Raw genomic sequence first — 13,903 nt, forward strand, 5'->3', positions numbered from 1 at the left:
TTGCCACAACATTTACACCTGGTCTTAGGCTCATCCACGAAAGAACCCTCTACCTTCTTAATATGGCCCAAAAAATACAATACATCCTTCCCATTACAATTTTTAGGAAGTGGACAAGTACTATAGCTAGAGGCACTCAGAGGTTCGGATATTTGGGTATCTCTTAAATCATCTCCTAAGTTTATAGTCAATTCAATTGAGTTAAACATCAGTTAAAGTTGAAAAAAAATCCTTCTAACATGTAAAAGAAAAGAAAAAACACAAAACAAAAAAGAAAACAAAATACATATCATAAACACAATAAATTAAAACAAAACATAATGTCACAATTACGTAGAAGCTAGTTTGCAACATGACCAACATTACAAGTCTAAAACTCTAAATTCTAGTTCACTCATCTTTCCACAACCCACATAACAAGAACATTGCAACAACATTAAACCATAGTGAACATGAAGATAACTCATAGTGGATGTTAGGCTCTCGGTCATTATACTTAAACGGATCAAAATCTTGCTCCAAAACATCCAAATGCCTATACATAGATAAATAAACAAGTTAGACAATAAAAAATAGGAAAAATATGGATTAAATAGCAACCAATTATATATTATTATATGAAACTTACTGTTACCATTAAGGGATGGGTGATGGAAAGCAGAAAGGATGCCAACGGGAAAATGAGATGACAAGTGATAGGGATTACCAAAGTGAGAGGAGTCAAGTTCTAGACCATTAAAAAATTGTCGAACTAGGCAAAGGGAGGGAGGGTGAGAGCTAACTAAGAGGACAAAGAGAGAAATGAGAGAAGTGAACCGTGTCGTCGAATAAGGGAAACGAGGTAAGGCTGAAGCCCTAACCACAACGACATAGTTTGACTTAATAAGTTAAACTGTGTTGTTTTATTTAGTGTCTTTTCATACTTCTTTAATGAAATTAAGTCGTTTAATTGTTCGGTTCACCAATTTGAACACTACAAACTGGGAAATGAACTGACTGATGTCAATTGCTACCTCCATGGACTGTTGACCGATTGGTTCTCCATTGGTTTCAGTTGGTTCCAACACCCTCGACCAATTTGGTCAGTTTTTATTCCTGTCAAGCATCTATAAACATGAACCTAAATTCCATTACTTATACACCTCAAATGATAATATACATATTCCTTGACCCATATAGTAAACCCATCTTCATTTCTTTTCTCAATGTTACACGGGTGTTCTTCTTCGATCTTGCTAAAATGCTCTCTACAAGATATAATATGTCGGTGTCTAATATATTATACCTTGATGAGAAAGTATTTTACTTTCTCAGTGTTGGAGTACCCAATGGATGAACCTTTTGTGAAATGATAGATAAACCTCTAACTATCCAATCTTTAGAAAGCGCAGTGTTTCATTAACACTAATGATGCTAGATCTCAACGCCATATTTCTCACCAATAGAGCCTTTGGGAAAGGCCTTGTTTTGGATGTAACAATTTGACTTGATATTTCACAAATGGGTACATCCACTCATATTGCACTAGTTTAACGAGTAATGTCTTGTTCAATACATAAAGATCAAGGTGCACCATTACATCAAAAATTGCTAATGAGAATATCATTTCGAATTTACATAGGATGATACAAATATCACAATGTATATGATTCAACACATCTATGGTCATTGTTTGAGCATACAATTCTTTGAAAAATGTAACCAACTCGACCAAATTTATGTATATATCAGGTCATAAGTTCTCACCAAATCCAACAAGAAGCAACTTTTGCAGCAAATTGTGTCAATAATGTCACAACCTTATCCAAGGATATTAGGGATTTTGATAATTTTATTAGGCCTAAAGTATGTTTGATGGGTCATATAAGAAAGCCCAATTGCAATTTATTAGATAACCACAGGCCCAAGATTATTATGCTAGATTAGAAAACTTCTATTAGGCTCAATAATTAGGTTAAACCCCATTTAATATTTATGGACAAGCGAGTACTTTTTAGTTGGTATTGGGCCAAAGAAATTATTTATAAGCCCAAAAATATTATAAGAAAAGTTGGACTCGTTTTGAAATTGAGATCAGCCCATTAGACTTATTAAGTGAGAAATTATATGCAAGCTTTCGAAACTTAGTTAGACTAGAGAAGTTCCAAAGCTTAAGCCCAAAATATGATACCTAACCCACGTACCCCATGCACATGCCGTCTCTTCCTCTGCCCTATGGTTACGGAAATAAGTATATATATACATAAGTATACATTCACACGCATGGTAGCCCTGACATGAATGTCAACACCTAACAACCATTTTTCAAGCCCCTCCTCAAAGTTCCTCCACAGGAAGCATCCTCCATGTCCAAATTGAGAAGCAAGTTATAGCACACACTGAAGCCAAGGCCTGCCACCTAAGGTCAAGCCATACACGACAAACAAAGCCACAAGCCTCCACGCCGCCCAACAAGCCACCATATCTCCTCTAGATGCTAGAAACTGACCTCAAGCGGTAGCACCACCAAATTGACAACCACCAGCTATTGACGCAACCCTATTCTTATAAAAAAAAATAAAAAAACACAAGCATGACCCATCCTCCAACCATGGAAAACCAACAAGCCTGCTGTTATGTGATTGACGAAAACCTAGGTGCTACTTGTAGAAGACAAGCTTGAAGTGAAACGAAGAACTGGAGGCCTCGAATAACTGAAGTGTTTTTTGCTTCTATCCGGAACCGATGTTGTTTACAGTTGTTGAGTTAAAGAGATGAGGATAAATAATGAATTTAAAGCTGGATGTTAAGTGGGTTGCTCAATGGGACTAAACGGCACAGTTTAGTTTATATTCAGGTGTTTTAGTTTAAATATTAAGTGCACAGTTTTGGAGATTAAAAACATCCAATACATTGCTTTTTCATAGCTGTTATATTTTCCTATGTGTTGTTGGGTCAGTTTAATAAATATTCTAGTCTGTTAATGGTTGGTTGGACATTTCTAAAATATAATGGTGTCGAGCAAGAGAGAGGGGCATTCTGGAATATTTTAGTGAAGTCTAGTCTATAGTATTTTCCTAGTAGGGACTTTGATTCTCCCTTGAAGTAGAATCCTTACCAATGCAATGGTGTGGCTCTAAGCCTTTTCATCAAACAGTTTCTCTGCAATTGTATTTCTCTTGCATTTGCACACAGCCTCCCTACTTCTTCATGGCCAACTTGCGTGCATACAACCAACAAAGAATGAAATATTAGTGGGGTCTTAACAAGTGGTACTAAGAGCCGTCGATCCTATCCAATCCACCCAAACAAATCACGTCCAACCCAATTCTACCCAAAAATACCAGTACTCAAGACCATCATTCCCAATGCAGATCCTACCTAAAATACAATAGTCAATCCCAAACCCATCAACTTACCCAAATAGATCCATTCCAAAAAACACCCGATCCAAACACCAACAACAAGAAGCATTACAACAACAAGTAGACTACCACCACCAAGAATTCATTACTGTGAAAGCCTATATCCTTGAACTGAAACGGATGTCCAAGAAATTAAGGATATAATCCGAACCTTTTTCGACCGACAAAAAAATCCTCCTTCACCACCTCCACCATCGCTCTAGCTTGAGCTTGAAAACCATGACCCAAGAAGGATCAATCTCAGGGGTGTCAAACTAGAATTTCCTCATTTTCAAGGGTCCAATCTAGTTGCTTGGCTTTTTAAAGCCAACCCTTACTTCGAATTTCATCAAACACCACTGCCTCAAAAATTGTTGATGGCTGATTACCACATGGAAGGAGATGGCCTGGTATGGTTCCAAAACGCCATGGATAGGAGCTTATGCCCTGATTGGGAAGTTTTTTCCAGATTATTACTTCTCCGCTTTGGAGCCATGGCCTACGATGATCCCATGGAGGCATTGACAAGGCTGAAATAGTCCAGTAATGTGGCTGCTTACATGGGCCAGTTTGAGGCCCTGCCCAACCGCTTACGAGACCTCTCTGATTCTCACCACCTGAGCTACTTCCTTACTGGCTTAAAAGATGAAATTTGCATATTGGTCTATATATTAAACCATGTGAATTTAAATGCAGAATATGGGTTAGCAAAGATGCAAGAGAAATATCTTCACAGTACCAAAAAATTCACTAAACCTATGGGGGAAAGAGTCAATTCAGCTTTGGGGGAGGGGGAATTATTCCGCTGGTTCCTATTCCAGTGACAATGACAACAAATGGAGGAAACCTATGGGGGGCATTAAACCAATTTCATCCGAGCAAATGAATGAAAAGCCATACAAAGGCTTATGCTATTACTGCAGTGAGAAGTGGAATGCTATACACACTTGTAAAATTCCTTGTGTCTATTTGTTGGATGTGGATAAGGAAGTGTGTGATGAAGAAGAAGAGTTGTAATTGTTGAAAAAGAGGAAAACCAAAGCTGAAAACACCAGCCAGCAGCAAGGAGGAGTTGGAAATTTCCTTGGCTGCTATAGGAGGCACTCCCATAGTGAGAACGATGCATTTTCTGGGAAGGATTTGTGGTGAGCAAATGGTGATAATAGTGAACTCAGGCAGTTTCCACAATTTTATAGACTCGTCATTAATAGCAAAATTAAGGCTGCCCATTGATTATTAAGTTAATTTGAAGGTCAAGGTGGCAAATGGCCAAGGCCTTAGAAGTGAGGGAATCTGCAGGACAGCCCAGTTAAAGGTGCAAGGTAACTTGTTAAACACTTTTCTTCATTTATTGGATCTTGCAAGGTGTGACATCGTGCTTGGTGTTCAATGGCTAGAGACCTTAGGCCCTATAACTTGGGATTTTTTGAAATTCCTAATGAATTTTGTGTTGGAAGGTAAAACCATTGAGTTCAAGGGGTTGAAGTTGAACCCCTCGGTTGTCGAAGATGGTCAAAAGTTGTTGAAGGCAACTATGGCTAAAGGGAAGGGCATTCTTTTATAGATAGAATGTGAGGGGGAAGTTGAGGACAATTCTGAATTGGTAGAGAGCAGTTTTCGAAACTATTAAAGGAGTTTAAGGAGGTATTCAATAAACCCCAAGATTTACCCCCACCTCGAGCCCATGACCATCAAATAGTCCTCAAGGAGGGCACTCAACCCATAACAATAGGCCCTATCGATACCCTTATTACCAGAAACAAAAATTGAGAAGATTGTGGGTGAGTTACTAAAATCGGGAGTGATTAGGCCTAGTTCTAGTCCCTTTTCCTCCCCTGTTTTGCTGGTTTGTAACGCTGATGGCAGTTGGCAGCTCTGCATGGACTATAGGGCACTTAATAAGGAAACAGTAAAGGCAAAATTTCCTATTCTAGTTATCGATGAGTTGCTGGATGAACTCATTGGATCAGTGATCTTTTCTAAGCTCAATTTACCATCAAGCTACCATCAAGTGACAGTGGTGCCTAATGACATTCCTAAAACAGCTTTCATACCCATGATGGACCTTACAAGTTCTTGGTGATGTATTTTGGCCTCACCAACACTCCAGCCACGTTTCAAGGGTTAATGAATGATGTTTTCAAACCTTCTTTGAGGAAATTTGTGCTTTTTTTTTTTTTACGACATCTTGGTATATAGTAGATCTTAGGAGGAGCATGTGTATCATTTCAGGGAGGTCTTGAACATGTTGAAACAGCACTGCTTGTATGCAAAAACATCCAAGTGTTTATTTGCAGTTGATGAAGTTGAGTACTGGGGCCATGTCATTAAAGAGAATGGTGTCATGGCCAATGCTTCAAAGATAGCTTCCATGCTTGATTGGCCGAGACCTAAGAATGTTAAATCCCTAAGGGGGTTTCTAGGGTTGATTGGGTATTACCAGAAATTTATAAAGGGGTAGGTATGGAATTATTGCTGGCCCACTTATAACTTTGTTGCGAAAGAATGCTTTTAAATGGGGTGCAAATGCTAAAAAGGCTTTTGAGGCCTTGAAGAAGGCTATTTCACAGCCACCGGTGATAAAACTTCCTAATTTTAGTAGGCCCTTCACTATTGAGTGTGACGCTTGTGGTACAAGAATAGGGCCTGTTTTGATGCAAGTGGGTCAGCCAATATCTTATTTGAGTCAAGCTTTGAAGGTTAAGGCCCTTATGTTATCAACATACAAACAAGAGTTACTGGCACGTGTTACTGTGGGGTAAAAATGGAGATCGTATCTTTTGGGCCAGTCTTTTGTTGTTAAGACCGACTAACAAGCTTAAATGGGTGGGAACTGAAACTCAGCAAAAATGGGTCACAAAATTAATGTGGTATGATTATGCTATTGAGTATAAGAAGGGAAAGGAGAATAAGATGGCGGATGCCTTATCCCGTAAGAAAGAAGAAGAGGAAAAGGTTGTTTGTTGTGCTATGGTTACTTTTCCCTTCCCATTATGGGTTGGTGAATTAAAGCAAAGCTATAATGAGTCACTGAAATGTTGGAATTGCTAAGACAGTTAAACTCTAACTCAAAGGTGCTTAAGGGGTTCTCTGTGCAACAAGGTATAATTCTAAAAAAGGGCAAGATTTTCTTAAGTCCAAATTCTAGTTTTAAGGCCAAGGCCTTGCAATATGTGCATCATAGCCCTACAGCAGGTCACTCAGGGTACCACCAGACTTATCATCGGGCCAAAATTGATTTCTATTGGAAGGGTATGAAGGGAGACATAAAAAAAGTGGTGAGGGAGTGTGAGATGTGTCGGAGGATGAAATATGAGACCTCACATCCAGTGAGGTTATTGCAGCCTTTACCCATTCCCAAGAGGACATGGACAGATATCTCATTAGACTTTATTGAGGGCCTACCCATTTCTAAAGGGGTGTCTGTGATTTTCATGGTGGTTGATCGTTTCACGAAGTATGCTCACTTCATAGCCTTGGCCCATCTGTACACAGCTCAAACAATTGCAGAGGAGTTCATGAAACAGGTTTTCAAGCTTCAAGTATTTCCACAATCTTTGTTATCAGATCGGGACACAATTTTTGTTAGTTCCTTTTGGAAGGCCCTCTTCCATGCTCAAGGATCTGACATCGACTACAGTTCAGCTTACTATTCACAAAAGGATGGTCAAACTGAAACTGTAAACAAGTGCATCGAAGGGTACTAACGTTGCTATGCAGGGGTAAAACCCAGGGTTTGGTCAGAGTGGCTCTCTATGGCTGAATGATGGTACAACACCACCTACCATTCAGCCACCAAGATAACTACTTTTGAATCTATCTATGGGTATCCTCCCCGCACCCTGTTATCCTATGTTCCTGGCACAAGCTCTAACAATGCAGCACATCAGATGATGTGCAGACAAGAACAAATCATTAATATACTCAAGCACAATTTATCACAAGCCCAACATCGTATGAAACAACAAGCAAACAAGCTCAGAACCGAAAGAACATTCAACAAAGGAGAGTGGGTATATCTCAAACTTCAACTATACAAACAAAAAACAGTAGCCTTAAGGAGAAACATAAAATTAGCTCCTAGATTTTATGGCCCTTAATTTTCAAATTGAAGACAAGGTGGGGGGAAGTTGCTTACCGTTTGAAGTTGCCGGAGTCATCACAGATACACTTTACCTTCCATGTATCTTTGTTGAAAAGGCATTTGGGAGTACAAGTGCAGGGCATACCCTCACTACCACCAACAGATTCCCAAGGGGGATTACAACCTAAACCCGAAGGCATCTTAGATCGGCGCATGATAAGAAAAGGGGGTCGGGCTATGATAGAAGTTTTGATGAAATGGGAAGGCTTGCCTAACAAGGAGAGTATATGGGAAATGTTGTGGAGGCTTCAAAACCTTTACCCACACCTTGTGGGCAAGGTGCTTTGAAGGGGGAAGAGTTGTTATGTGACTGACGAAAACCTAGGAGCAGCTTGTAGAAGACAAGCTTGAAGTGAAATGAAGAACTGGAGGTCTCGAATAATTGAAGTGTTTTATGCTTCTATCCAGAACCGACGTTGTTTAGAGTTGCTGAGTTAAAGAGATGAGGATGAAACGATGAGTTTAAAGCTAGATGTTAAGTGGGCTACTCAATGGGAGTAAATGGCGCAGTTTAGTTTATATTCAGTTGTTTTAGTTTGAATGTTAAGTGCACCATTTTGGAGATTAAAAACATCCAATACGTTGCTTTTTCATAACTGTTATATTTTCCTTTGTGTTGTTGGGTCAGTTTAACAAATATTCTAGTCTGTTAGTGGTTGGTTGGACATTTCTGAAATATAATGGTGTCGAGCAGGAGAGAGGGGCATTCTAGAATATTTTAGTGAAGTCTAGTCTATAGTATTTTCCTTGTAAGGAGGTTGATTCTCCCTCGAAGTAGAATTCTTATCAATGCAATGGTGTGGCTCTAAGCCTTTTCATCAAACAGTTTCTCTGCAATTGTATTTCTCTAGCATCCCTGCTTCTTCATGGCCAACCTGCATACATACAACCAGCAAAGAAGGAAATATTAGTGGGGTCATAACACCTGTATCCTCCCTCAACCTTCCAACCTCCATAGAAAACGCCGATCAAGCTGCCAGCATCACGGTAGCCTTCCCCATAAGCCTCTCTCTCTCTCTCTCTCTCTCTCTCTCTCTCTCTCTCTCTCTCTCTCATAACAGACTTCTCTTTGAGTGTTTTCCTCTGCCCATCGTCGATCACCATGACACTTTGGAGTCCTCGGGTGGCCACAAACACCACTGGAAGGTTCACTCTCGTGCCGCTCTAGTAAGCCCATGCCGAGATCTCCTTATTTCTCCTCTGTCATTACCTCTCTTAACAACACAAAAAACTACTCTCTCTCTCTCTCTCTCTCTCTCTCTCTCTCTCTCTCTCTCTCTCTCTCTCTCTCTCTCTCTCTCTCTCTTTGTGTTTCACCACCACATCCAAAGGTAGCATCAACCAGACCACCGTGATTCTCGACTCACCTAGTCCTGTCGTATGGTGCTTTCTCTCTCAGTAAACACTGTTTTACCTCCCCAATCCGTTTGTTTTTCATGAATAGAATTCCTTTCTTGGCTTTTGCTTTTCTAACTACAGACTTACTAATATTACAAAGGTGCCATTTAATCCTTCCTGTGTAGTGTTTCATTAAGCATCTTGAATGGTTGTTTTGAGTATAATTATGTTTGTGCCCTTAAGTGAACATGGCAGATTATATATTTTAAGCTTGTCTCATCTACGTGGGCTGGGCTTGATTGCTTAAGCTCGGCTTAATTTTCAAATGGGCTTGGTTTTATTGTATTTTCAGGAACTGTTATAATATTTTAAGTGGATTGATTTTCATTTGGGTTTTGATGTTTAAGTTGGGCTCAGTTTTAATCCATGATTAGTGCAGAAACTTTATTTTTCAGAAACCTTATTTTTCTTACAGAAAATATTTAAGTATTTAAACAGTATTATTAAGTATTAAATTCTTATAACTAGATTTCAGTAGTAAATAGTAAAAGTTTAATCTTTATTTTGAAAACATAAAATGTGATTAGTCGAATTTATTAAACGAATGCCCTTGTTTATTTTGTTAGATTTGAAAAAATAAAGAAATATGTTAACAATCTTTATATGATATTAGTATTTATTAGAATTATTCTAAAATTGAATAATTATGTTATACATAGTATTTATTAATCTTTCCATGTAACTATAGCTGCAAAACTGTGCTCAAATTTAATCTAGCACCCATAGCCTCTTGTAAACCACATAAAATTATGAAATAAGCATCAGATCTTAAATAGAAGTAATGAACACCATTACTCTTTGAAATATCACAATTTCTTTATTTTAGAGATCGATTGGCAAGATTTTTGGCTAGTTCTTTTCAATATAGAAAAAATGAGCTTCTCTTCATTAATTAATTAGTAACTATCTATATAGCATATTTTCCACCAGGTGCTCTCGGAACCCAACTACAGATGCAACTTTTAGTATGGTTGTTACATTCCATAATGACCTGCAACCATAAAGGAAAGCTTGGAGAATCCAGTTGGGGATGCCTTCGATGGTTAAGTCGTCAAAAAGTTTATGCTGTTACTATAACCATTGATCGCATAAATATGGTACGTACCTAGCTAGTAGATTACTTATAAAGGTTGATAAGCGTTAGTATATATGGCAAAACTTTTCCGTATGTACAATTCTCAATTCTCATATTAGGATCTTACCTTCTGGAGCATGATTGGGCACCGTTGGTAGTGCCCATCTGGTGTGAATATCCGTTCAGACTTATCTTTATAGATTCGTATCTCATTAGAATATGGTGGGCAAGGTTTCCATATCTATTACGTCTTCTAGGCGTTATCTCTATGGATTGACACCAATATTAGAGGGTTTGCATGGTTAACTTTTATTCCTGAATTCATACGATGTGTTTGGTGTAGTTTGGTTTATTAACTGCCCTCTGTCACGTGAATCTTGCATGACCCTGTCCTTTTGCTTCCTTGGGCTCCTTCCTCACCTACTAAACAAAATGACACCTAACACCAACTATAAAATCCATTGAGATATGCTCTCCAGTCTAATTGAGAATCGAAAGCAGTTGTGATAGACCAACAAGTCTTTGGTGCTCGGTTTTGATTTGTTGGTGAATTAGACATTTTTCACAAACCAATCAAGCAACTATTAACTGACAAAGTTTGTGTGCATGTTTCTATGGTTGAGAGAGAATCGTTGGAGTAACCTAGGAAATTGGGAAAATTAGTTTAGCATGCAAATTGTTTTTAACTTTTTCTTTTTACCTCTGAAATATTTATTGAATATATAAATCTAAATATAAAAATACAACTGATCATTGGTAATAGAGTCTAGGGTCTTTTGATGTGTTCCTCTTTCTATTTTTTTTTTAAAGAATATTAGGTATTATATAACAATATTTAATAAATTGTCATATTATAATTACGACGCAAAAGAAATAATCACAAATGGACTTTATATTAATTACAACGTTTTTTATTTCATAATTGATCGAATTATGAGGGAGAATTAACTATATACTCTTTTACGGTGACCTTTATATGTACTGTGATAGTTTTTGTCGTCGCAATAAATATTGCCAAGAAAGGGATTCGAATAATGAATTTTACAGCAGGATTATTGTCGCTGCAACTTATTGTGGTGACTATTAGCATTTATGGCGATACTGGATATCTGCTAAAAACTAATGTAGCAAACAATCATTTTGCGGTGAATATTGTCGCCGCAAAAATATTATGTGTATTCTCAACTTCTATTGACGTTGGAATATCCTGAATCCTTTTTTTCCCAAATATATGCAATCCTCACATAAGTGTTATTTATAATCACTACAAGAAATTGCACTTTGTGCGCGATCGAAAATTGATGCAAAAAGTAAAAAATTCATTGCAAGAAACTTTTCTTATCAATTTAGTTTCGACGCTAGATGGACGATAATAACCATTCTTAAAAGCACTTCTACAATGATTTCAAATTTGGGTGCAAAAAATTCAATATTTGCGGCATTACTTATAGCTGCAAATAGTCTCAAATTTAGTTGCAAAAGTCTACCAACCATGGTTAATTATTGTTAGAAGAATTTTTCTCGACAATTTTTTATCATTAAAAAAGAATAAGCTATAATATTGAGATTTGGTTGCAAATCAAATTATTTAAAGTTGCAAATATTTATTTACAACTCTATAATTGCTGCAAATAAGATTTTGTGTCCGAAAAATCATATGATCTACTGTAGATGTTGTACAAATTTTTTTGGTCGCAAATATTTATCTTGACGATTACTATTGCCGAAACTAATTATGAGAATTCCTTCTAGCCGGTCGGGCTGCCTTTCCCCATTTAACAGCCACCCAATAAGGTGTTGACACGTAAGTCTTCCACATGAACTAATATGGACTTTCACTACACCGATTCATCCTCACCGAAATCACTTCCACCCGTTCTCGTGCCCTTCCACCCAACGAGACCTAGAATCGTATAGCAAGTTCGAACCCCTTCTCGTGCTCGTGCTCGTGCCGTCGCTGGTGAAGGAGCGAATCGTGCTCGTGCCGTCGCAGGTGAAGGAGCGAATCGTGCTCGTGCCGTTGCAGGTGAAGGAGCGAATCGTGCTCGTGCCGTTACAGGTGAAGGAGCGAATCGGGAAATACTTCGCCGCGATTCGTGCTCGTGCTCGTGCTCGTGTCTTCTAATCTGCGATTTCGACGCCGGTAAGCATTTTTGCAGCCACTAATTTCACACTCAGATTGTCACCACCACTCACGCACACACACTTCAATTTCGTGAATATACAAATAGTTATGAAATAGTCATGAAATTTTTAGGGTTTGTAGTCTCGATCTAAAGTTGAAGTGTGTCTGATAGAAGGAACTAGTGTGATGAGGGAGTCTCGCCCTTTCAAATGGTTTCAACTGTGAGGATTTGAAATTTAGGGTTTGTAGTCTAAATTACAGTGTAGAAAAAGGGAAGGCATGCCTACGGTTTGGACTGACCTGTTTGAGTCTTTAATTTATCTACGATTAGCAGAGGACTCGTGTTAACATGCTCTGGACTGACCTGTTTTGATGTGCCCCCAACGACAAACTAACGCCATCCCAACGAGGATGGCATCGACTTGGGTCCATTTGATCTGTCTTTCATGGAGTAAAAAGCTGAAAAGCATTTAAAAAAAAAAAAAAGGAAGCAAGTAGCATGTATTACGAAAACTCATCAAAACTATAAAATATAAAGAGGTAATGTACAAAGACAATGAACTATACAATTTATCTACGGTTTGGATTGCTGGCTGCTTCGGTTGGTGTTTGTAGGCAAGAAAAACAAGCAAACATATGCATGCCTTCCCTTTTTCTACACTGAAATTTTTCTTGCTTCTCGATGTCTTTTCCTACAAGTTGGAATATTGTGTTAACATTCTCAGAATTTTTTGCTCTGCTTGGTTAGTTTGTGTTAACATTTTGTGAAATTTATTAGCTACTTGGTTCTTTTTTAGCATAGATTTTCATGCCTCTTTTTTACAGCAAGTTCTCGACTCGAGAAATCCTTCCAACCGGTCATTCTATTTATCCCCAAATAACAGCCCCCCAATAAGAACTTGCCAGGTATGAGTTCCACTTTATCTCCATTATACCGCACCGCAGAACAAACTCTATTTATCCCCAAAATCACCCCCACCAAATCCTTTCCCCCTAGCAACCGACGCAGGCTCTTCTCCCCTTTCTTGCAATCGACGAGACATCTGGGTTTGATGGCAACAGATTCCAAGAAAGTGACTTGCAATGGAGTCGATGACGGGAAAATGGAAGTGAGCTGAGCATTGAAGATCTGAGAAAGGAAAAATTGACTTTAGAATAAGAAATGCAGAACGAGAGAGAGGAGAAAATTGTTGAGTTCAATGGAGAAAGAGAAATATGCTTAGACCCCTCTGAACCCTCTTCAGAGAGCTTCAAAAATTTCTTCCATTTTGTTCAAACGCGTTTCTTCTAGATCAATCTTAGTTTTCCTTTACATTTACTAGTTTTTTTTTTCCTTGAAATTCTTAAATAATATTAAAAATGAAGAACAAGGCTTCTCTCTTCCTCAAACAGGTTATCTCTAAAGCCAAATCAATGGCCATCAAGAACAAAATCTGTCTCCATGGTTACCTGGTAGCAAAATCTCGACCTTGCTTTCCAGATCTTCCACCATGCCTCCATATTCCACCTTGCTTTTTCTAAAAATTAATTCACTTTTCATGATTCTTTTTCTCTATAATTTGTGCTATCTATGCAGAAATGGTTCTGTGGAAAGCGATATGAGAGTTTGGAGAGGCGAGAGGAGAGGAGCGAAGTGGTTGTATGTGGTTGGATCTATTTTCACTTTTGTGTAATTTCTGACGTGGCAGCTCATCAAAGGAGGGCTGATAATCTTCAAAAAACAGACCGACCGCTTAGAAGCGAAACTGTCTAGAGAAGAGATGGCCTCCTCTTCTGCT

The sequence above is a fragment of the Carya illinoinensis genome, chromosome 11 (assembly GCF_018687715.1).
Source record: "Carya illinoinensis cultivar Pawnee chromosome 11, C.illinoinensisPawnee_v1, whole genome shotgun sequence".
NCBI lineage: Eukaryota > Viridiplantae > Streptophyta > Magnoliopsida > Fagales > Juglandaceae > Carya > Carya illinoinensis.